This window comes from Falco rusticolus, chromosome 4 (assembly GCF_015220075.1).
Source record: "Falco rusticolus isolate bFalRus1 chromosome 4, bFalRus1.pri, whole genome shotgun sequence".
NCBI classification, from domain to species: domain Eukaryota; kingdom Metazoa; phylum Chordata; class Aves; order Falconiformes; family Falconidae; genus Falco; species Falco rusticolus.
In genome coordinates, this window is record NC_051190.1 from 44,233,049 (window position 1) to 44,255,314 (window position 22,266).

A 22,266-nucleotide genomic window follows, 5' to 3' on the forward strand; every position below is an offset into this window, starting at 1 on the left:
TTGAGAGAGTAACCACTTCCTACTCTCTTCAGTAAATAACAGCTGGGAGAGGTTGTTTGGCTAGTAACTGTGTATGCTGTTACTCTCTAGGTGAAATACAATCTGTCTGCAGGCAAACCACCCTGATTAAAAACTGGGCTGCTCCCTAATTTTCCGAGGAAAGTTCTGCTGGCCTGGGGAAGATGCGAATGTCTCCAGGGTCAGGAAGAGCACTTGGGGAAGGTTGGAGGGGCAGGAAATCTTGTTTGAGGCTTAACAAAGCTAACTGCTAGTGGTGTAGGAAATTCATTAGCCCCCGGAGCCAAGGGTGGGGCTGCAGGCTGGCAGGAGGGTTGCCACTGCTGGAGGTAATAATGTTCAGTGCCTTCCAGAATTTTGAGCTGTGGGAATCATGGTGGGTGCTCCTGAGGCATTTCAGGTTCAAAGTTCTCCCATGCGCAGGCATTTTTCCTGCAGCTTGAGAAGGCAAGGAGTCTCCGGTGCAGCTGTTTTTCTTTGAAGAGCTTCCTGAATCTGCTAGCTTTCTGCACTTAACCATTTTCCCTTGATTTAATCATGTCATCCTTGAAACTGTTGTCCCCTGCATAAATAAAGCCTTCCTCCTTCATATTTTCCATGTGCAGGCTGCTGTGATATGCTGTAATTACGGGTTCCAATTCCTGCGGGGACTGATTGTATCGAGCTAACCCGAGTGCTAGTGCCCATGATCAGGTTTTGGACTGCCAGGCAAAGCAATGTGGCTGGCTTTTGTTTGAGAAGTTGTCCAAATGCTACTTGAATTTTTTAAGTGCATACAAGGTAAAAGTTAATCAAATACAGTACTTTTTTTAATTACTGTGAAAGGGCTTTGTGTTGGCTCTGCATTTCTCTCCATCTTTCTCTTGTTGGCTGCTTGCTTGCTGTGAATGGTATTGCACTGTAAATTCCCAGTCCTTCAAACCCAAGAAACGAGGGGCCTGCTGGCTTAACCTGTAGCCTTATGCTGATTAAAAATAAAATAAAATGGCTGGGTGGGAAGAAGGATGGTCTTGGACACTTTCCACTTAATCTTATAACAGTATTTGAGAGGCTTTTGTCTACATCATCTGTATTTTTTCTGCTCAGTGTTCTTCAGCTTGCTTGCAGGTTGCATCTGATGAGGAGCATTTCCTCTTAAAAGTGCTGGGAGCACTGGGCATTCATAAATTGTGGCATTCTTAAAACTTTTTGTTAGTAGGCACTTTATCCTGGGGCCTACATAGCTATGTAGACCAAGCTTAAGTGAGATCATCACAGTAAAAAGATATTTTCACTTAGCAGCGTTTAATTTTGTCTAAGAAAAAGAGGATGATGAAAGCGGACAGTGCTTTTGCTTCTTATACCTTCCTTCCAGGATAACACCATTATCCTTATTAGCATCCTAATTTAAAGGGTTGTTGTGGAACTGCTTGTTGGAGTCGAAAGTTAAGGAGCAGGTGAACCTGTTACATGATCTGATACTTGTCCCTAGTGCCTGCGTGCGTTTCTGTTAGACTGTAGGAAATGAGCATGATAAAGAATTCAGTGAGCAGAGAGCTTGCTGGCAGACTTGTCGCTAAGTGCTCTTTTCAAGGTTTTGCGAGCTGTATAAATGTGCTAGAAAAGAATGCGTTCATAAGTGAGAGCTCATAAATTCGTGACCTCTTTTCACCCTTGCACCCAGAGCTGGCAAGGACTTCTCTGTGAATGTGAATTTGCTTGTTTCTTTGCATGACCAGATTTACAGAAGATTCAGCTCTAATCCATTTCTATAAATATTATTAGTCTGCTTTCCTGGCTTATTTGATACTGAAACAGATCTCATTAGGAGTGGGCTTTTTGTAGCATTTGAAGGCTTTTTTGGTTTTCTACCAATAGTGGCTGCTGCTCCCATCTTAGGAGGTTTGTTCGTGCCATTCAGACTTCATTAGCTGTCTGAATGAGGATGACCATGCAACCGTACGGAGGTGCTGAGAGGAGAGCTGAAATGACATTGCCACATGTCAGCGTGGCTCCTGGCATGCTGTGGGCTCCTGCTGGCATCTTCTGTGTGCTGTGGACCATCCTCGGTGTTTCAGCGGTGGAAGGCGCTTCACTCTGAGCTCCTGCCAAAGTTGGTCCATGGTGGAGGGTGCAGGTTCAGATGATCTTTGTCACTCCCCGTGGCTGGACAGCCACTTGCAGCATGCTCAGCAGGCTCGCAGGGATGCTGTCTGTATGGTTGTGGCTTGTGGGCGAAGGGGGTGATGTTCCTGGTGCATACAGAGGCAAAGCAGTGGTGATCTGCTGTCTCTGGGACAACGGATTTTGAGAGCTTCCCAAGTCTCTGATTGCAGATTTTTAGGAGCGTCAACATGATTACAATGAGGCAGTTGAGATATTTTTTTTCTCAGCGCCAGATTAGTAGGGAACCAAACTATTGCTGCTTAAGAAGCTTTTGATAAAAGATACTGAAGAAGGGCAAAGTGTTATTCAGATACCCCTATCTAAATATGATTTCTAAAAATGGCTTATTTCTGTGATGCTCTCAAGCACAGCATAGCGTTATGTGAATAGTTTTACTGTAAATACAGGGGTTGAGATGAAGAAAGCTGCTCTTAAAACCCAATGAAGATAGGTTTTGTTTTGTGGTGCTGTCTTAGTAATCCTAAGTATTTTTTCTTAGTATTTCAGAGCGTGAAGCTGTATGTTGAAAGCATTACCGTGGTGTCATCCTTTGCTGCGGCTCGGCTGGGCAGGGATGGTGCCATGCCATGTCATATCGGCTTTTGTCCTTGCGTTTGTGGGAAGACAGGGAGTCCTTCGAGGCCAGTGGGAGATGCTTGGTTCTGCGGGGGCATCTTCTGGCAGAGCACACACTGTGCTTGCAGCTGGGTGCGAGGCCTGGGGTTACGGTGTGATGGACAGAGTGATGTTTTAGCTTCAGGAAGCAAACACAGATAGGGTTGTTGGTGTGCTGCTGCCTTTTTCATAGTCTTTTGGCCATTTTTATTACATTTAAATTTGTTTAGAACCTGTCTTTGAACACTAGGACTATATTAACAAATTTTTTTTTTGGCAGGAGTTGAAGCTATAAAGGTACACAAGAGGAAAGGTTTAATGTGGGTGATACAGATGGCACTTCTGTTACAGGCTTTCTCTATGCTTATCCATGGAGTCTACATACCTCTGGTAGTTAAGAAAAAGAACAATTTATATCAACTTAAAACAGTCTGGCTTAGTTCTGTTTTATTTCACGGGTTCTATCATTGGGCTCCAGCTGGAGCAGCCTCTCCTGTGCTTGTTTACAGCTGCAGCTTCAGAGGCTCTCTTGGGGGGGGGGCTCAAGGTGGACACCTCTTCTGGATGGAGACATGTGGAAGAGAGGGTCTGGGAACCTTGTGCCTGCTCAGCAGCTGAGGGGTTTTGCTCTCAGCAGTTGTCTCTGGATTTTAGCCCAGAGAGTAGGGTTGATACAAAAGGGAACAAATGCCTCTCTGTTCCAATATGCAGGCTGGTAGATATTGATGCCTTGTGGGCTGGACTGGAGTGAGTCTAGTGGGTGTCTTAATGCAGTGTATATCTTGGAGGGGTAAGAGGACCTGACGTTTTGCATGTCATCTTAGCAGTGCCCATGTCTGTCTGACAGCTGGGTTGGAGCCATAGCAGCTGATGATGCTCAGAAGCTGCAGGTAGGAGACTGGAGCTGATGCACGACTGGGCCGTGTGGTACCCATGCCGTGACTGTGCCTAGAGCTTGCCCAGCACCATCCAGGCGTGTGACATGGGACATCTGGCATCTCTTCCACAGGGTAGATGCGCTGCACAGGCAGCAGGCGGTTTATACACCTGTGTGTGTATCTTGGGCTCTTACGGGACTCCCAGCTGTGCTGCTTTATCACGGAACAGGGTCCTACAAGTGCACATGGCCGTTGGTTCACCCTCACAGCAGTACCAGGCAAGCAATGAGGCTGACACATTTTAAGTTTGCACCTTTCAGGCTATGGAACTGCAGTCCTTGTGGCAAGCAAGCTCACAGTGCTGCCACTGCTGCTTCTCATCTTGAGCAGCAGCAGCAGCTTAGAAGACCCTGATGTGTGTGAGCACGTCTGATCTTGCTGCCTTCAGCGTGCTGGAGTGAACGCTCTTGCTGTTTGGATGGGAGGGGTTTGAAGAACAAATAGATGACTATTTCTAATTCTAATTTATATTGTTTCCTGTGAAGCTGTCCCCTCTGCAGGGGAAACACGGTAGAGCCATAACAGGAACAAGCAAACATCCTGCGCTTCCTGGTGACTGTAATGACTCTGCTGACTTGAAATGCATCATTGCTTTAGTCTATTACTAGCTGACTTTTATCTAGGGTGTTTTTTACTGTTAATGATTAGACATTAAACATTTCCCGCTAGAAACAAGCTATGCAGCTTCTTGCCCTCGCAGAACTTGTAGCATCTGTTTCAGTGCTGTTGCCATGAAAACAGGCTGAGCACCAGCAGCAGCTCCGTTATTGCCCTGTGGCCTCTTGCAGCACCAGCCTAGTTACCTGATTGCTTTTATCATACTTTAAAGGAAACCTAAGCTTGCAAAAGCTTTACCAAAAATAACGTTTATGTTCTCTACTCCCTGTGTGCTTTCTTCCATTAAACGTTGTAGCGTGGATTGGGTGTTTCTTTTCTCATAGCCAGAGGGGGTTTCATCTAGGGTCAGGCCTTGAAGGGGTCTCGGTAGCTTTCTCTTTGCAGGGGTTGGCTGGCTGTTAGAAGTGCTGAGGTGACAGCCTGTCATCCTGAATTAAATACTAAGGTCATATCTGGAGCTTTGGACACAATGCAATGTAAACATAAATGTGACTAGGATATTTACCCTTAAGTCAATGACAAATCTTGCCTGACGTTGGTGGAGCCAGGGTTTTATTAGAGGTGTTTTCAAAGGTATAAATTCAACAGCATGAAGGTTCCTGAAGAAAGGGTTATTAGTAAATCACAGCTCTGTAACTGGGTCCTGGGCACAGGCCTGGCCCAGATTCTGGTTTTTCTGTTGTGTTTAAAAAAAGACAGACTACAAACATACACAAAAAAACCCCAGACAACCCCAAAAACCTGTTGAGGTGTAAAACTTGTTGGGCTGTGTGTGTGTGGGTAGCTTTATGGCTGTAGCTGCAGTGAGGACCTAGGGGGGAAAGTGTTGGGACCTTTGCACAGTCACTTCTGTGTCCCTGTATCGTCACTGATGCGATGCTGGGTGATGTTTATGGGGCCAGAGCTCCCTAGGTCCAGCTTGGTAAGCCCATACCTGCAATGTCCTTGGTTTCCATCTGGTTCTTGCATGATGGGTCCAAATTCTGCATTTCCTTGTGCAGATTTCATTATCTGCCACTTGACAAATGTAATGCAGCAATTTTCCTAACCTAAATAGTGATTCTGAATGACTGTATTTCCAGCTCCCCTGTAACTTGTACTTAATTTAAGTGTGTGGGCTTTTTCATTTGATCATTGTGGGGAGGAACAAAAAATGAAAGGCTGCAGCTATACCTTCCTCTTCCCTGCCTTTAGTTAAATTTGTCTTTGTCATTCTTTTTCTCTTTGACTTCCATGAGTTGCTCAGGCTATTTTTCTCTAGTTTCTTTTGTTGTAGCTTCTGTATTGCAGTCTTACATCTTCAGAAAGATATAATGCATGTATGTGACTGCTTCCTTGCCTTCACAGCATCGTTGTCAGCGTATGACAAATACCATGTGATTGATGGCTGACTAAGCATTCTGAATATTTCTTCATTCTTTGTGTGCCTAATGCTATTTTTTTTCTTGTGCATGGGGAGGCATGAGTCGATGGCATCTCTTGTGCCGATGGAGCCATCTTCAGACTCAGATATGAAATTGCACTGAGCGCAGGCAGGTGCTCTGCCTCTGTGGCAGGAGTTCAGCTTCAAAGCTGGCTGACCCATCATAGCTGCAAAGCTGCTAATCATTGAATCCATATGACGTGTCCCTCATACTTATTGTGTGATATTAAATAGTCCTGTAATGGCCAAGTCTAGCCTGGTTTCAAGCAGGGAGAAAATAGTGCCTGGATGTGTCAGTGTAAAAAGGGTCTTTGCAGCCATATGGCTGCTACGTCTGCCTTCATTAAATGGAGAAAAGGAGAGAAAAAAAAAAAAGTGAGGTGCTTCAGCTGGTTGGATCAAAGCTTGATGTTCAGAGTAGCAGGCATTCCCTGCAGGAATGTTTTAATTGCTGAAAACTCTCTCTATTTCCTTTTTTAGGAGAGCTGTCCTTTTTTTCAAGTCAAAGAGCGTGTCTGCCTTTGTGCTGAAGCGAGTGTGAACACTCTCTGACCAGGTATGTTTATGCAGCAGTACACAGCAAAGTGGTCCAACCGATCTCTCCTGCCTCTGTTAATTTTCCCCATCTTTGTATCCTTGACTCCCCAAACCAGGGATATCTTACGAGGTGAGTAGTGTGAATGCAATAGCAACGTGCTTAGTGTCCACTTGGGGACGGTTTGGCCAAGGTAAGGTGTTAAATGTCTAAAATTGCCCCGAGGTCACATGGAAAGCTAATATGTAGCTGTTGCTCTTAAGCTGGAATAGTTTTCTGAATTACATTCTTTTTAGGCAATGACTGTTTCCATACCACAGTATTACTGCTCTCTGGATGTTCTCCGGGGTTCTAAATATTCTCTGAGTATTTAGAATATTCTCTGGGGTAGACTCAATTGTGCCATGCATTATTATCTGCTATACAATTCCAGGTGAAAAGACTGAAGTTTTGATAGGATGATACAAAGGTACCTTCAAGGTTATTAGTCAAAACTGACCTACCTTAAGAGCAGCTCTTCCAAAAGGCGTTCATCCTTCCTTCCTCAAAGCAATGTATCGGGCAGGGGAGTGTTAGCAGAGTTACTTGTTGCCTCTGACTTGCCTCTTGGGCAGAAATTGGTTTTTAGGTGATGCCAACAGCATGTTGTTGGTCTTCAGCATCCTTCCCTCTGGGGCTGATGTCTCCAAGAGAGGGCAGTGTGTCCCTGGCCGCTGGGCCCCACAGCATCAGCTGCCAGCCATGTGCTGCTGCTCCTCATCTGAGAAACGGCATTAGGCTCCACACCGCTGAGAGAGCACAAGTCCTTAAAACAATTTGAAATGAGTAATTGACTGGCACGCCCATTAGCAAATGTATTAGGAGCTGTATATCATCATGTGACTGTCGGTCCTTTCCCCAGACTGTCAGGGTTACAGCAGCACTTCCTCTTGCCTCACTTTCCTAAAAAATAGCCCCGTCTGTCCCGCTTGCGTCATTTTGCCCTACTTTTTGCACTTGGTGTCTCCTCCAAGAGGGGAATGGTGTACGTGGGATCAGCATAGAGCTTTCTTGTGAGTCAGAGTCAACTGAAGACTTAATTCAAAACATAAGGGACTGGGGAGAAAAACAAAATAAGGAAAACTAATGTAGGTTGTTATATTGTAATATTTTGCCTTAGGGCACCAAACAGGAAATGTTTATGCCAGCCTCCATCTCAAAAGCAAATCTTTGTTCACTAAAGAGGCTGATTTTTATTGGAAGTATGGAAGCATGCATCTCTCCCCAGCCCAGTGTGCTTTTTTTCCTTTTTAAGCTGTTTCTGCAGCAGGGCCTGTGAACGCGCTGTCGCTGCTGAGTTTGGCTTCTGTTTTCAGGAGCTATTTGTGAGCCTTCAGCTCTGTGTGGTGAAAAATCAGTTCTCCGCTGCCGGTCAGGACTCTCACAGCACCTATCTGTTTTTTAGGAAGCAGTTTTTAATCCTGTCAATACTTCCCAGCGCCTAAAGTTACATGAAGGCACCTTTATTGGTGACTTAGATCTTGCAGATACGATGTTGCCCTGGCCTAGTAATCAGTAATATATCAAGAGCGCCCTGTTTCATAGGGTTCATTAAGGCATTTAGGTTTTTTACTAATTGACTATAAAATTGCTTGATAGCCCCTAGAAGATAGGGCATTTGTATGACATGAAAGCACATTGAAATAACCTCAAAAGCTGCTTTGAGATAAAAACTTATCCCAGGAGTAAAATCCACATTTAAGACAAAACTATTAACCTTGCTTCTGAATCCTTCCCTGAGACATTTTTCTTTCCCATCTCGCTTTCTGTCATGGCAGAATGAGGTGAACTTCACCCGTCTGGTAGGAAAGGGGGAAGGATCCCCTCCCTGGGGAGTGCTTTATTTCTAGCTTGGAAGCAATGCTAGTTTGTCATTCTGGTTTTTGTGGTATGTTTTTAGTGATTTGAAGTCAACAGCCTGTTGGTGTTTAGTATTTGTTTTACTGGAACAGTTCCTGAGTTGTCGGTGCAGCCTATGAAAATAGCTATACTTTATGCCGTTCAGCTGCTTGTCATAATATTTAAAAGCAAATGCTTGCTCACTTTTATAATGGCACTTTAAGAATTATAAACCTCAGCATCCCATCTGTGTTTCACCCTGGTATTTACAGTGTAATGAATTCTCCCATACTGCTTCAGCTGGATACTCTTTCACCTCCTCTTCCTGTTTCAAGCAGTTGTTAAGTTGGTGTACATTCTAAAATTCCTCCAATTTTTAGGAGGTTGTCAGTGACATAAAAGAACTCCTTGTATTGCTTACTTGCCTGGCAGAGGCATTGAGCTAATCTAATTATATTAAACCTAAGCATCCCTAGAGTAAAGAAGCGTATTGTCACTGGTTTGATCTGTTTATAACAGCTGGAGGCATTTGCTAAAATGGGAAGATTTTTTTTTTTAGGAATAAACTTTCTTTATGAACATTTTTTGCTGCAGACACACAGGTTTTTTTTGTTGTTGCTATTCTTAAATCTGTCCTCTAAAAGGAGGAAAAGGTGATTTTTTGGATCAAAGCAAATTGGAAAGTCCAGAAACATATCTAGTGTGTCTCCTAGCAAAAGAAGGCTGTTGCTATAGCACATTTTTGTTCCATTAGTGTTTGTACATTTTTAAATTTAATTTTCCAAACAGCTTCAGGAAATTGGCATCCCTTAAGTAAAATTTTTAAAAATAGCTTTGTTACTGCTGAAATAAGTCCTGTTATTTCCATGGACTGCTGTCCTGAGTGTATTACTGGCTCTCTAAAACCTTGGAAGTGTTTAACAAGATACTGCTAAGTAGAGCTGTAACCCCAAATATTTACTGAGGAATTAGTTTGTCCCATTTCTTTAAAGAATGAACTCTTGCAAATGGAATGCCACTGTCTGCAAGGTTTATTTTAAACTTTTTCCTCTTTTGCTCAGAGGAAAAACAAAGCCTGAGTAGGAATGCATGATTGGGTAGGAACTGTCCTTCTGAATACCCCAGGCTGCTCAACAGACCGCTCCGCTTGCTGTGAGACGGCTGGGTAGGTAAATGCTTGTGTACCACACTGCTCTGTGCTAGCCATCCTTGTTCACCTCTGCGCCTTTTCCTTAGATCAATGAGTGTTTAAGGCATTTCACACTTCAGCTTCAGTTATGAATTACTCTTTTACAGGGCTGTGTGGTCTAGAGTTGCACCCCCTGTGAAACTGCTCATGCATAGATGCCTTTGTGCGTGAAGCTGGGGTGCGGGGCTGCTCTGGGTCCTCCTGCAGCACAGCTGCCAGCAGTGCTTCCTGGTGCTCTGCTTGAAGACCCCGAAGGAGCTGAGCTTCACAGGAGCAGCTGCAGTCAGACTTTGCCTTTGGAGGGACTTGAAAAGTGACAGGTGTAGTAGAATGGGTCTTGTCAAGTGGTTTCTGCAGCTTTCGAGCTTGAGGCATAGATCCCTTGAGGTGTGAAGCACTGCAGGACATAGGGAGGGCCCTTTTTGCTTGCCTTTGCTCCAAGTCTTCCCTTTTTAGGGCTTAAAAAATGTTCCAGAGCAAGTTGCCAGAACAGACTTCCTAGCAACTTCACAATTAGCGATTTGCTTCCAAAAGCAAATGTGCACTGGCTGTGGCAGCTGTTACTTAGCAAAAATCCTGGGCTGTGTGCTGGAAAATGGCAGGAGTTCTGTGGACAAGGAAAAAAAGAATCTGCTCATCCCTTGGAGGAACTAATGGGGAAAAGTTAAACTTTACAAGCTCTCCCTTTACTGTGGATATTTTGCATTGGTTGTCCAGAGGCAATTGTTTGATAACGATTTGGAGGTATATATTTTTAGAGACTTGACAAATTCTACCTCTGGACCAAGATCTTTTGCCTATTATTAGAGTGCTAAGTAGGAGAATTAAACCTGGTGTTAGTTATTCCATTAAGGTTATTTAACTTTGAGTGTGATCTGAGCAACTTCACCTTCAGTAACCCATTTCTCTCCCTTCAACTCCACTAACGTGTCGGCACTGGGGGAACCTGAACTTCTGGTGTGGCACTGCGCCCTGCTTGCCCTCAGTGAGAAGAGGAGCCATGCTGCACAGCAGGTCGTTTCCTCATAATTACAGCACTGTTGTGAATCATGGTCTCGTGCTGATGCATCTCTGTGTCAGTTCGTTATCTGTTGGTAATGCTTTAATTTAGCCCTGTGGTACGGAATGTAACAGTTCCCAAGTTCCTTGCTTAGGGATCCATCAGGCATTTTAAAAGGAGCCTTTTGCTGTTCGACAGCTTCATTTTCTGTGAGCTGTTCTGTGTTACTCCATGTGCTGAACAAGGTTTCATCATCCCCTGGGCCAGGGAGGCCAGAGCTCCACACCAGCCCTGCTCCCTGTAGCAGGCCGTGCCACGCTGCTCTTAGCAGAGAGGCTGTTCTGCACAAACAGTGTGCTGACTGGCTCTGGGGTTTTTTAAAATGCATGGCTCTGCAGCACTCAAAATCTTTGGTAGCAAAATAAGCAGACTGCAGCTTGGAGTTAGTCTTTACAGCCTATGCAAATGCATTGGTTTTTTTCTAGTTCTTGCTTTAAAACCCCAAGTCAGTTTGTCAGGAACATTGCACATCAACCTTCATTTGCAGAGGTGGTAGGGTTGGTGTCTTGTTCACCGTATGAATGCAGCGCCTTTGATTTTTGTGCTTTTTTACATATTGAAACGTTCTTTAAAAATCTTAAGGACTAGTAGCACAATCGGCAGTCACTTACTAAGAAGGATGAGTCTTTGACTCTTGTGTTCTTAAGCTCGCTCTGATCTTTTCATAGAACTTTTTATTAATCGCAGTTGGAATAGCTGATAGCATTGGCTGCCTGCCCACGAGATCTGCCGGATCTTGAAGTGTCCGAGGGAAGTATAGCAAGTTCCTCCTGCCGGTGAGCTGGAAGATCCTCGTGGAAAGGCTCTTCTGCAGAGGCTGCCTCCCACAGAGTTCCTGGCACCATGGGTTTTTTGGTGGGCTGGAATGGATGATCTGGCTTCCTTAGAGCCTTGCCCTGACTTTGAGGGAACGTTGGCAGCTGCAGGCTCCGGCCCTGGGAGATGCTTTGCATTACCAACTGTTGCTGCTTCCAGTTAGTTCGGAAAGGAATTCCCCTCCTTGCTGCCCACACCCACTTCGAGGTATCTCTTAAACTGCTGGTACTTGTGTTGTGTGTTTGCAGAGCAGGCTTGAGCAAGGGGTTCTGGCCCACATCGTAAACAGGGCGTAGGTTGAGAAGGTCCAAGTACAGCAAGGGGTTTTATCCAAACCTGTTGGTGTGACACGTTCCCATAGCGAGTAGCTGCTTCTAATGAGAATGGTAGAGCCCCTCTGAGTCTCGCATGACAGCTCTTAGGATCTTTGTTCAGGTTTTGTTGCCAGCAAGTGCTGGCGTGCAATATCCGCCTGGAGGAAATGGCAGCCCGCTTATCAACTGTGTAGGAAACAGTACAAGTGGGAGATAGGGGAGTGTCTGCTCCGAGTGTGGCCATCTATGCACAGAGAGGTATGTGCAAAATAGTGACCGTTGTACTTAATGTACCGCAGTCCAGCTGATTTACTGAAGACCTTTCGCCAGCTGGGAAGTGCCTGATGAATGGTAGCAGGAGCATGTCCAGTTAGTTTACCTCCTTGGCTCCGGGTCTTGTTTTTGATGTCAGTAAACAAGAGTGTGTGCGGTCACACCGCTCAGTGAGCTTGGTCATGCTGCTGGATATCATGTTCTTTACCTTTGCACTGGGAGAAGCGTGGAAGGAAGGAGGGGGCAGAGTTTATTCCAGCACGCTGAGGTCAGGCTTGTTTTCCCTCTTTGAGCAAGAACAGACCAGCCCCTGGAGTCAGATTCTGCAAGCCTATAAACAAAAGGCTCATTTCTGCGGAAAGCCAAAGATGGTATTGTGTTCGTCTGGAAAGTTGTTGGGTTGTTTTTTCCTCTGCTGCAAACTGTTCCTCGTGTACTAACTGCCAGATCAAAAGTCTGTGCAGGAGAAGTGCCACAGATGTTAAAGGGACATGGTCTGGGGTCTCTGCGAAGCTGGTGTTGATTGCGAACAGGAGGAGGGGGGAGCAGGGAGAAGCCCAAGCAGGAAGCAGCAGTGCTGGCTCACACAGAGTTTGATTGCAGCCTAACAGGTAGCCTTCTAGCACAGGGCCTGTGTACAGGCACGTCTCCTGCCCAACTTAACTTTGCAGAGGCCATGAACCAGTACTGCAGAGATGGACTGTCTGGGATGATGAGGTGTTAAATACCCTTGTCAAATGTAGGTATGTCACAGGGAGGGTGGTGTTCATGGTGGTGTTATTCCCACGTGCTGCAGGGGAGCTGCTTCAGCTCTGCCTTCAGCTTGCAGAGGCTTCTGCTGTGGTTCTGGAATAGCCTTCAAATGGTAATGCCTGCAGAAAACCTGAACGGCTCTTAAAATGGTGACTGATTTTAAAATTGGCAGTCCAGAAGTCCCTGTGTTGCTCTTAAAATGAAGGAAAGAGCCATCAAGAAGACAGGTGCGTTGAGAAAGTTAAAGGAAGAACAGTGCAAATGAAAATAAAGAATGTGTGTGTTGTCCTGTCAGGTTTTCACTTTAGTTACAGCTTCAAGGCTTCATTTAGTCAAAAGGTAGATTTGATTTTAGGTGGCTTGTCTTTGAATGAGGTGTTGAGCTCTCTCCTGCAGCTTGGGGGTGGTGGCTGATTCCTGTAGCAGCTTGGCATTTATCAGCTCTTACAGAACACCAGAGACACTTAAACAACTGCACATACTTCACGGGGCCAAGCTGCTTGCTATTTAAATCTGTTTGCAATTTAGAAGCCGTAATTATTTTTTCATGGTATGAAATCACGTATAGCTAGAAGAGCTGGGAGGCAGTGGAGTGAGGGTTGCAGCTGAAGGCTGGCTCAGTACAGCCTGTGATTTATGGAGGCAAGTTCGTTTCTTTTAGCAATTAGCAGGATATTGGGAAAGTAAGCTTAATTTATTTCCCTTATAAAAGGCACACCATCCTGTATGGAGAGGGCTGAAGAGCATATGGACTTACTGAGGGCTGAAATTCCTCCAGCCTGCTCATCGCACCCCCTTTCTGTGGAGGCTCATTAACTTGAGCTGCAGCTCCTTGTGATGGCAATGAATGCCTCCTTGGAGGCAGAGCAAGGGGGTCCCAGAAAGTGCTGCTGCTGAGGACGTCTCCCATGTTCTTGGTGGCTTTTCTTGCCTGCAGGACTTCACAGGTGCTGTTTTTCAACTCTGCAGTCCTGTGCGTGCTCCTTTATCTCCTGTACTGTATTTTGGGAGGGCTGCCCTCACTTGGTTGACAAATTCCCCTGAATTTCAGTCCCTTTGGGTTTATTACCGAATTCAGAACGGGGATCAGGCAGGCCTGTGCTGCTTAAGCAGGAATGATCGCAATGAGCAAGGCCCCAGCTTTGGCATCTGCTATTTTGGGCCAGGAGGAGGGCGCAGGCTCCTCTCCACCTGCTCTCCCCGGGTGCAGCTAAAGCCCCACGGGGCCGGGGGCTGCCTGGGGGCAGTGTGCGGCTGATGCTGTGCAAAGCTTTGCCGGAGCAGGGGGAATGTGAGATCAGCAAGTGGCATGCTGATCCTGGAGGGATGGGTCCATGGTGATGGGCTTGGAGCTGTTCAGAGGCTGATGGCAAACCTGGTACCGTTTGCTCTCTGTCTGAATGCACTTTAACCCCATACGCTTTTGCCCCTTATGCTTTCACCCCATGCTTCTTTTCGGTCTCTTTGTCTCCTAACCTCACACAGGTTCTTCTGTTTCATAGTAAGGCTTTTTCTCTTGCCCTCACCTTCAAATTTATGCGGGTACCTGGCATTTCACAGTCTCGTTTGGAATATGGTATTTGTGAGAATTGTTATTGTAAAAAAAAAAACCATTAAAAAATAAAATTAAATATTGATTTTAAAATGATTGTTTATTCCTTACCCTTTGATTTACTGAAATCTGAAGAAGATAGAGGTGAAAGGGGCAAGGCAAGCTGTGGCCTAAAACCCAGTGGAGAGTAAATGACGTGGGTTTTACTCCTTAAAAAAAAATTGTTTGTGTTCAGACAGTTAAGTGGACAAAACAAGCAGGGTTGGATTTCAGCTCAGATGGATTCTTGGAATTAATCCCTAGGTCTCGCTCGCAACAGCTTTGACTTCAGTGTGGTAAGTTGGGCTGACCGGAGGAGGGTTGAGCAATATTTTACTGGTAAGCAGGAAGGAGGATGTCCTGCAGAGCCCTGTACCGCGGTGTAGCAGGGAAGCATCCCAGTATATAAGAAAGCAAAACACAACTTTGTTTTTCTCAGGGTGTTTTTAATGCTTTAAGGCCAGCCCGTTCCTAGATCATTTTTTTTGGTGCTTGTTTCTTGAAAACTAAACTTGCCAGGAGGTTGTGTTAGCCGAGGACTCTGCTGGCTTCTTTGCTAAAACACTGCTCTGCAGTGTTCCCCCCCAAAATACAAAGGTGCAGATACCTCTCCCACCACAAGGGACTTAAGCTCAGTATCTGTTGTCTGTAGTCCAGTAGTTTGCAGTGAAATCTAGAGTAGAATATTTAAGTGAACTCTCATCCAGTAGTTGAAGCCTTAGTTATCTCCGGTTTCAGATGCCACACGTTTGGATTCAGTGTCTGAAATACACAGCGTGACGTCCAGGTCATGTGTGTTATTTATAAAAACAAATGAAATTGGGCTCACCTTGAGTGTGTGTCTGTTGCATGCAACAAAAAAAAAGGTGTGCTTGGAAACGCTATAAAATTTGAAGAAATCAATGTTAATTTCAAAACGTAACTGAGACGTGGAATTCTTTTGATACAGGAAACTGCTACCAATAAAACAAGACAACTGCAGTGAAGACAGTGTCTTCCTCATTACACCAATTATTGAAGTAAATATTGCTATGATAGCATTGCAGTCAGTGGAGTAAAATAGATTATTCCAAATTATAACTTCATTAATAATGCGCTGTTTAGTGTATCAGTGACGGATCTCCTAAATTCATGTTTCCTTTCCAGAAGGAGTCATAACTGGGATCCGCGGCAGCCAGTGCACCCTACAAGACAGTAGCCGAAACTGCTCCACTGCAGTAAGAAGGTGAGCGAGAACTTGACCCTTGTGAAACTCACAGTATCGTTTCATTATTAATTTACCTTCTACTGATTAAGTTTTACCTGCCGCAGTGGGAAAATGCCACAGCCAGATAACACCTCAGTGGTGGCTGCCCAGCTACATTAGCTATTCGGAGGTGGTGTTCTGATCCGATTCTTCATGCTCCTGCTGGTCTGAGACAAAGGCTGGTGATTACTTGTTGCCCACGTGGAGCGACATTATGTAACAGTAATCCACCTCCTTAATTAGGGAAGAAGATCTATAGATTCCAAAGAAGACATGTCCCTCTTAGTCAGAAGGCGTGAGGTGTGTGTGGGAGCCTTTGTTCTTGCTGGAAGCCAAGGGAAGCAGCAGGCTTTAACTGCTGTAGCTGGATGATGAAGTTCAGTTTCCTTTTTTATCTAGCCTTTGCTGGAACGTATGTACGTGTTAACCAGTAGCACACGAACAGGAGATACTGCAAATGATGGCTTTTTCTTTCTGTGTAATAGCGTTTTTGCTCTGTGCTGCAATATTAGATGCTGCAAATGTCCCGTCTTCTCCCTGCCCTCTAAGCAGGATGGTCAAGGGTAGAGGCAGGAGATTCAATGCGTGATTTCAGGTGCTTGTCTCACTTGTCCTGGGCTGTTTTCTCTCATTGGTTTCACATTGATCCCACTGAAGCTGCTACTTTCTGGATGTATGCGACAACCATAATGATTTTTGCCCATTCTGCTGAGGACAGCTCTTTCAAATCACCTTGTATTCCATTAAAATTATTAAATGGTCGGTTCCAATCTTCCCTATACAAACAATCAACACTAAAACAGTGTCTGGTAATGCTGACTAACAAATCCTGTAATTAGTAATCTTCCAGTTCATGAAGCAGCATGGTGATTAAAGCCTCATGACTTTTCTACAGAAGCAATAAGTTAAATATCAGTTGTGCAGTTTTAAATTGCCCTAGAGCTTTGTGTGATCTCAGACACAGAATAAATCAGTAGTACCATGCTCAAAGTTTTAGACTAATTTTTTCATTTTGTTGGTACTTTCCCTGTGTGCCCCCAAGTACAGTATTTAAATTTGGACTGGAACGATGCCTGTAGCTGTAGTTCACCTTCTAGTAAGCTTCACCGACCTCACTACATAAAGGAGATGGGTCACGTTGGAGTAAACTTTAGTGTGCTTGAAGGAAATGACGGTGAGATTAAGCATGGCGTTTGGTCTGCACAGATGTCCTAGCAACAGCATTTCACCAGTGTACTTCCACTGTTTTCTTTTCCAAAATAGTTCCTGGAGTTTTTCACACGGCCTTGTCTTCACATATCTTTTTCTTCTGAGGTCTTGAATCTCATCTGCCGTACCGATGGCAGTTCTGTGGCACCACGCGTGACGCGATGCAGTTGTGTCTAACCACATCCCATTTGTTCATCATTGCCCTCCTCATCACCAGATGCTGACTTTTAGGTGCAGCTGCTTATATTGAAATACTTAGAAATCTTCTTAGTAGGCTTTAAAGAAATGATAACTATTGCTGCTTGGAACACTCAATAGCTGGAAATTTCACAGCAGGATACGGGCTGCAGTATGTGAGCATGGGTGTCCCCTTTCTCTGGTCGCTTCCAACTTCATAGTGTAATACTTGGTATGAGTGCTTTCTGTGGAGCCTCCAAAGTCCCTTCATGCATCAGCAGTCCTTTTGTGAAATCCTGTATTTCCTGTGCCATGTGTGAAATACCAGCAAGGTAAAGGAACTCAGGCTTGGTGAGATGACAAACCCGTAGCTGAGAATAAAGTATCTTGCTCACATAGTTCTGTTGTCCTAGAGATGGATTATCTTTAGATCAAGGGTGCTGTATTTCAAAGAAGAGAGGAGCGTTGCTTGCTTCTGTTAGTGTACCCACTGGAAATGAAGGAGCAGGAGGCTGAGTCTGTGTTTCAAACTTCCTGGTTTTCAGGAGGCATTTGACAGCCCCAGTGGGGCTTTGGGGGGAAGCGGGTCAGACTGGTGCTGCTTCGGGACAGGAGGAAAAGTTGGATAGATGGCGAATGGTTGCTGTTCTGCAGGCGCTCAGAATTGTTGAGATCTATGTGATTCCAAAGCCAGAGGTTCTGTGTTTCTACATGTGTTGCAGCAGGGTTTTTGGAGGTGGAAATGGGGGCTAAATATACATCTTTGTGCCTTTTGGGTATCATCTAAATTAACGAAGTTCACTGGGAAAAACTGCATATATGGAGTGACTGCCTGCAGTGAGCTGCTCTGCGCTGCAGAGGTCTCTGTTAAGCCACCTAAGCCTTTGGAGTGTTTTAATTTGAAAGCTGTTGTTATGCTGTGGCCTTTTAATATTAAACAACGTATGTACATTTTAATAAAAGAGGCTGTCACACTCCCACTGCTTTAATTGCAGCTAACAGCGTGGTCCAGCCAGCACAGCGGAGCGAGGCACTGCAGGAGACGGCAAGTCTCCGTGGAGCACTTGGAAGAGTCAGCTTAGGTTTTGCAAGGGGCAGGATGGCTTTTCTCGCTGCCCTTAGCACTGAGCCTAGCTCTGCAGAGCAGTCCCAATCCAGAGGTGCCTACAGAGCCGGGTTTGTGCCGCCTGGCCATCCCAGCAGTGGGTGTCACCAGATGGCAGCACCCTGCCCCGCACCGGGTGTTATTTCTGGCCAGGAGATTCCTCGGTCCCCTGGATTCAACACCACAGTCTAGACTTACTGACAGACAGGATTCTTCTCCTGTTAGGTAAGCAAGATGTGGACGCCCATTATGCAAATTCTCAGCCATAGTGTCCCTCTGTTACATTTTTCAAATTGTCTAAATAAGGTGCTGTTTCATACAAAAATTTGTAGCAAGCCTTTTGGGTAGCTTTCAACTGCCTTGCCCTCTAGGCATGACTTTTTTTTTTTTTTTTTTCCTTGAAGATAGCTAATCAGTGCAGACTGGGTGCTTTTTGCCCTTAACAGCTGTCCAGATGTGGACAGTAGGAAGAGGCAGGCTGCGTAAAGAGCGAATGTTGTTCAAATAAAAAACTTAGTGCCCAGTAGCTCTTGTCCCTGTCACTGCAGGGACTGTTACATGGCCTGTTCATGCCTGCATGGATTCCATTAAATAGAACATCATTACACAGCCTCATCAGGCGTTTTTGTTTGAGCACTGTAAGCATGCATCTGGGGAAGGAAAGGGTTAGAGGGTGCAGCAGCCCAGCACCTTTCCCCATCAGGTTGTTGAACCTGGACAGAGGTGTTGCCCTGTCTAGTGGCTTGTGTGACTTGCACCCTTCATGTCCTAGCCTGAGGGAGGTGAGAAATGATCATGACTGATGATCTGAAGTGGCTGGAAATGTCTGTGGCATTTTTACCATTTTTTGTGGATTTTTTTTTTAAGAGAAATCAAATGAGCCTTTTGGGCCTGATGACTACTGACTTATTCTTGCAGCTGTAGACCAGAGAGGCTTTTCTCATGTATTTGTTGTATGAGCACTTAGTATTTCTCCAAATGTTTAGAATGTGGTTCTGTAGCTCATACCTGCCCCCAACCTGAATTTGCTTTAGCCTCTTCAAGCCTCAGAGCACACAGTCTGACACAAATAGCTGGGAAGAGATGACTGAAGGCTTAATAAGATGCTCGTTGGGTCAGTATCTGGCAGCCAACCAACAAGGCAGACTTTCAAATTGCTGTTAGTACTGCATGGTGATCACATCTCTTCTCAAGAAAACATTGAAAAGCTTCCTAATCTTGAATTCACTGCGAAGGCACGTGATTTTCTGGGAATTAGCTTGAATGCACTGCAGAGTGGTTCATAAATACCTACATGGCCTAATATTAGATAATGGAAAAACAAGTACAGCAGGGGTTTTGTCAGTTTTCTTCATGGTGGCCCTTCAGCCAGCGCTGGTGGCCTGTCTATTTATGCCAGCAGCTGCCAGCTTTGATGCATTTATTCCTTAACTATCTAAGAAAGGAAAAAAGCCTGTATTTGTTAAATTGCAACGTTACCTCTGTTTTACTGCATATTATTTGGTTTGGGGCATAGGTAATTCTTTGAAGAATTTTTTAGATATTTTCAGGGGGAATGATACTACGCTGTGTACCCTGTAGTGCCTGCGAAGCTGTGGTGTCTGGATGTTCAAGCTGATGTTGACAGCCAGGAGTAAGACTTTGTCCTTTGCTGCCCTCTCCGTGCTGGGTGGGACTCTCCCTTCCCCATCCTGTGGGCTGCAGTCCCATCCCTTCCTGCCGTGGGAACGCTGTCCTTCAGCCTCCTCCTGCACCGAGCCCTGAAATGTGCTCTGCACGTTAAGGGCTTATCGCAGCCCCTGGTTACCAGCGATGCCTCGCGATATGATCTTTCATCTGCAGCTTCCCAATACAGCTGTGCTCTTGGTAACTTGCATGAGTTTAAACGGTCCGCTTGCTTCCAGCAGTGTTATATAAACCATCTCCAGCTTGCCTGCTCATTTTGAAAGTGTATTTTAACATTTCTGTTTTGAGATCTGAGATAATGAAAGGGGGTGAGCATTGCTGAGTCAGTTCTTACTGGCGCTGGTTTTTGTCCTTCCTGCCCTCCCACATGCTCCACCTGCACACCAAGCTAACCTTCAGCAGCAGCAGCCCACATGGGCTTTCCTCCCAACAGCTAGCAGTAAACAGAGGCTGGGTTCCCATTCTTCTGCTCCTTGACCTGAGATAACAGTCTCGTTATTTTGGAAAAGCCGTGGTTGAGCTGCCTTGGAGAGCTGGGAAGGAAAAATGGGGGTCTCTGAAGTTTGGGCAAGCTGCTGCTCTGTCCTGCCTTTGCCAAACTGGCCAACAGCCAGGATAATTAAATCAGCCTTTCCTTTTGAAACACCTAAATTCTAGGTAAACATGAATATATCTTTATGGTCGTTTTCAGCTGCAGGGCTGAGGTTTCCTTGTTTGACAGTATTGTGTGCAACCTGGAGGTGCTCGATGCTGTAGTCTGCTGGCCCAGGAGCTGATTGAGTTAGTCACACATCACTGAGTAAACCTGACTTTTCTTTTGGTGTGTGAGATGCTGATGGACATGCAAGACATTACCTATTGCTGTTCGATGAGGTGGTATGGTGGCATCTGTGGTGGAGGTTGTATAAATGCCGGGTTGGTTTTGTTTTTCAGAAAGCCATAGCACTCTAGCACTGCTTGCAGTATCACACGCAGTCAGCGAGCCTCGGAGCTGGCCTGTGCTAAACCAGGTTTGTCCAGCTTGTAATAAACTCTTTGAAGTTTAGATCTGCCTAAGCACTTTTCTATCGATGTGCAAAAATGCCTACTGTGATTTTTTTTTTTTTTTTTTTTTAAATCTAAACCTTTTATTTTCTAGTGAGATAGGAAGCCCTGGTTGTGGGCTGACTGGAAGAACAGTTCACTCCTGTGTGAACTTGTAGACAAGATGGGGAAACAATCTGTCCTGCTGTGAAATTCGGTCTGTTTGAAATGCAAATTGCTGAGAGGGTGCAGGGGATTTAGGCCAATAATCCAGCTGTCAATTGTTTCTATAATTGATTTCTAACTTTCTAGTGTGAAAGCCCTCAATCTCTTATCTGAATCTCACTGAAGTTGGGCTTTCAAGTTGTGGGACAGAGTTGCATAGGCATATTGTTATTAAGCAGGTTTGCTTGTTCTTTATCTAGTTTTTCTAAGTATAGATATATGTAAAAGTGCCTAAACAGCACTAACTTTACATATTTCCAGCGGGTTTCCCATCCTGGCACAGGGTGCACGTACAGCTGCTCTCTTGCTGCTGTCTGGACAGGCTTGCATTCCTCAGCCCTGAGGCCAGCATTCCTTTGCTCCTCTGCACCAGCTCATTTGTTTAGTATTTGTTTAAATTTTGAATCCCAGAACTGTCTCCAGATCACTTAAGCTACCAGACACCTTTATTAGTTGTATGTACAGCCCCCACCCTCTGGTATTTTAAATCTTGTTCATACTCACTAAAATAAAACGGGTATTGGCAACTTTCAGTTGCTTGTTGCTGTAGTTCACTGGAATTAATCTGGAATCCCCAAATGCCATTTGATTGAGTAAAGGCAGTTGCAGTTTGCTTATTAGGCGCTCAGTTAAAAATCTGAAAGGAAAATTGTTTTTTTAAAATTGTGATGGCAGCTTGGCCTGGAGAAATCTCCTGTTTTGGATTTCTCCTTCTCTGCTCTGTGTACACAGAAGCTGATGTGTGAGCTGTTCTTTCCTTAGAATTCAACTTTTCTGCAAGTCCAGCCCAGAAAGACTCACAGTGTTACCGTCACATGCTCCCACTGCACGTGGCCATGGGGAAGATGTGTGTGCAAAAGTGTCTGGTAGGAAATTCATCCATTTGTTTGGATGCTGTGCTTCTAAACCTGAAGTGCACCTCTGCTTTCTATCTATTGCTTTCCTCAGCTTGATTTATTATTAGTAACTATTTGATGGAAGTGGATAGTTCACATCCCCCAGGTCAGACCAACCTTTTTCTGGGGGGGGGGGAACCCAAACCAGCCCCGACAGACATCCTGTTCCTCAGTGTCTTTGATGTTACTCCAAACTTGGTGCGTCCAGCCTGAGCTGGAGTTGAACTAAGACAGCAGTGTTGGAATTCTTAATCTTTTTAAAAACTAGACATAAGTAGATTTATTTTTTTTTATAAATCTGGACTTTTCTGTGTAACAGTGAGGACGTGGCCAGCACTGTGCCAGGTGCAGTAAATCATTGATCTGTAAGAAATGGGCACCCACAGTACAAACAAATTAAGAACTTGAACTTTCCTTGGAAGCCTCCCATTTGAATATTACCGTAGCCTGATGATGAAATGTAATCGATTCTCAGCATTTGGAAGCATACCAGCAGGTCACTGACCATTCATAGCCAAAGGCTGGACAAAGCC

General features: G+C 45.0%; 1 protein-coding gene across 9 annotated transcripts in view; it reads left to right on the forward strand.

Moving 5' to 3' along the window:
* Positions 1 to 22,266, forward strand: part of GNG7 (G protein subunit gamma 7) — a 79,190-nt gene that overhangs the window by 9,497 nt on the left and 47,427 nt on the right. For 4 of the 9 annotated variants that reach the window (XM_037384048.1, XM_037384047.1, XM_037384046.1 and 1 more), the window contains 2 exons: positions 6,238 to 6,313; positions 15,313 to 15,391. The gene's annotated coding sequence lies outside the window, so the exon portion shown is untranslated. The remainder of the gene's footprint in view (positions 1 to 6,237; positions 6,314 to 15,312; positions 15,392 to 22,266) is intronic. The other 5 variants (XM_037384054.1, XM_037384053.1, XM_037384052.1 and 2 more) reach the window with 2 other exon arrangements.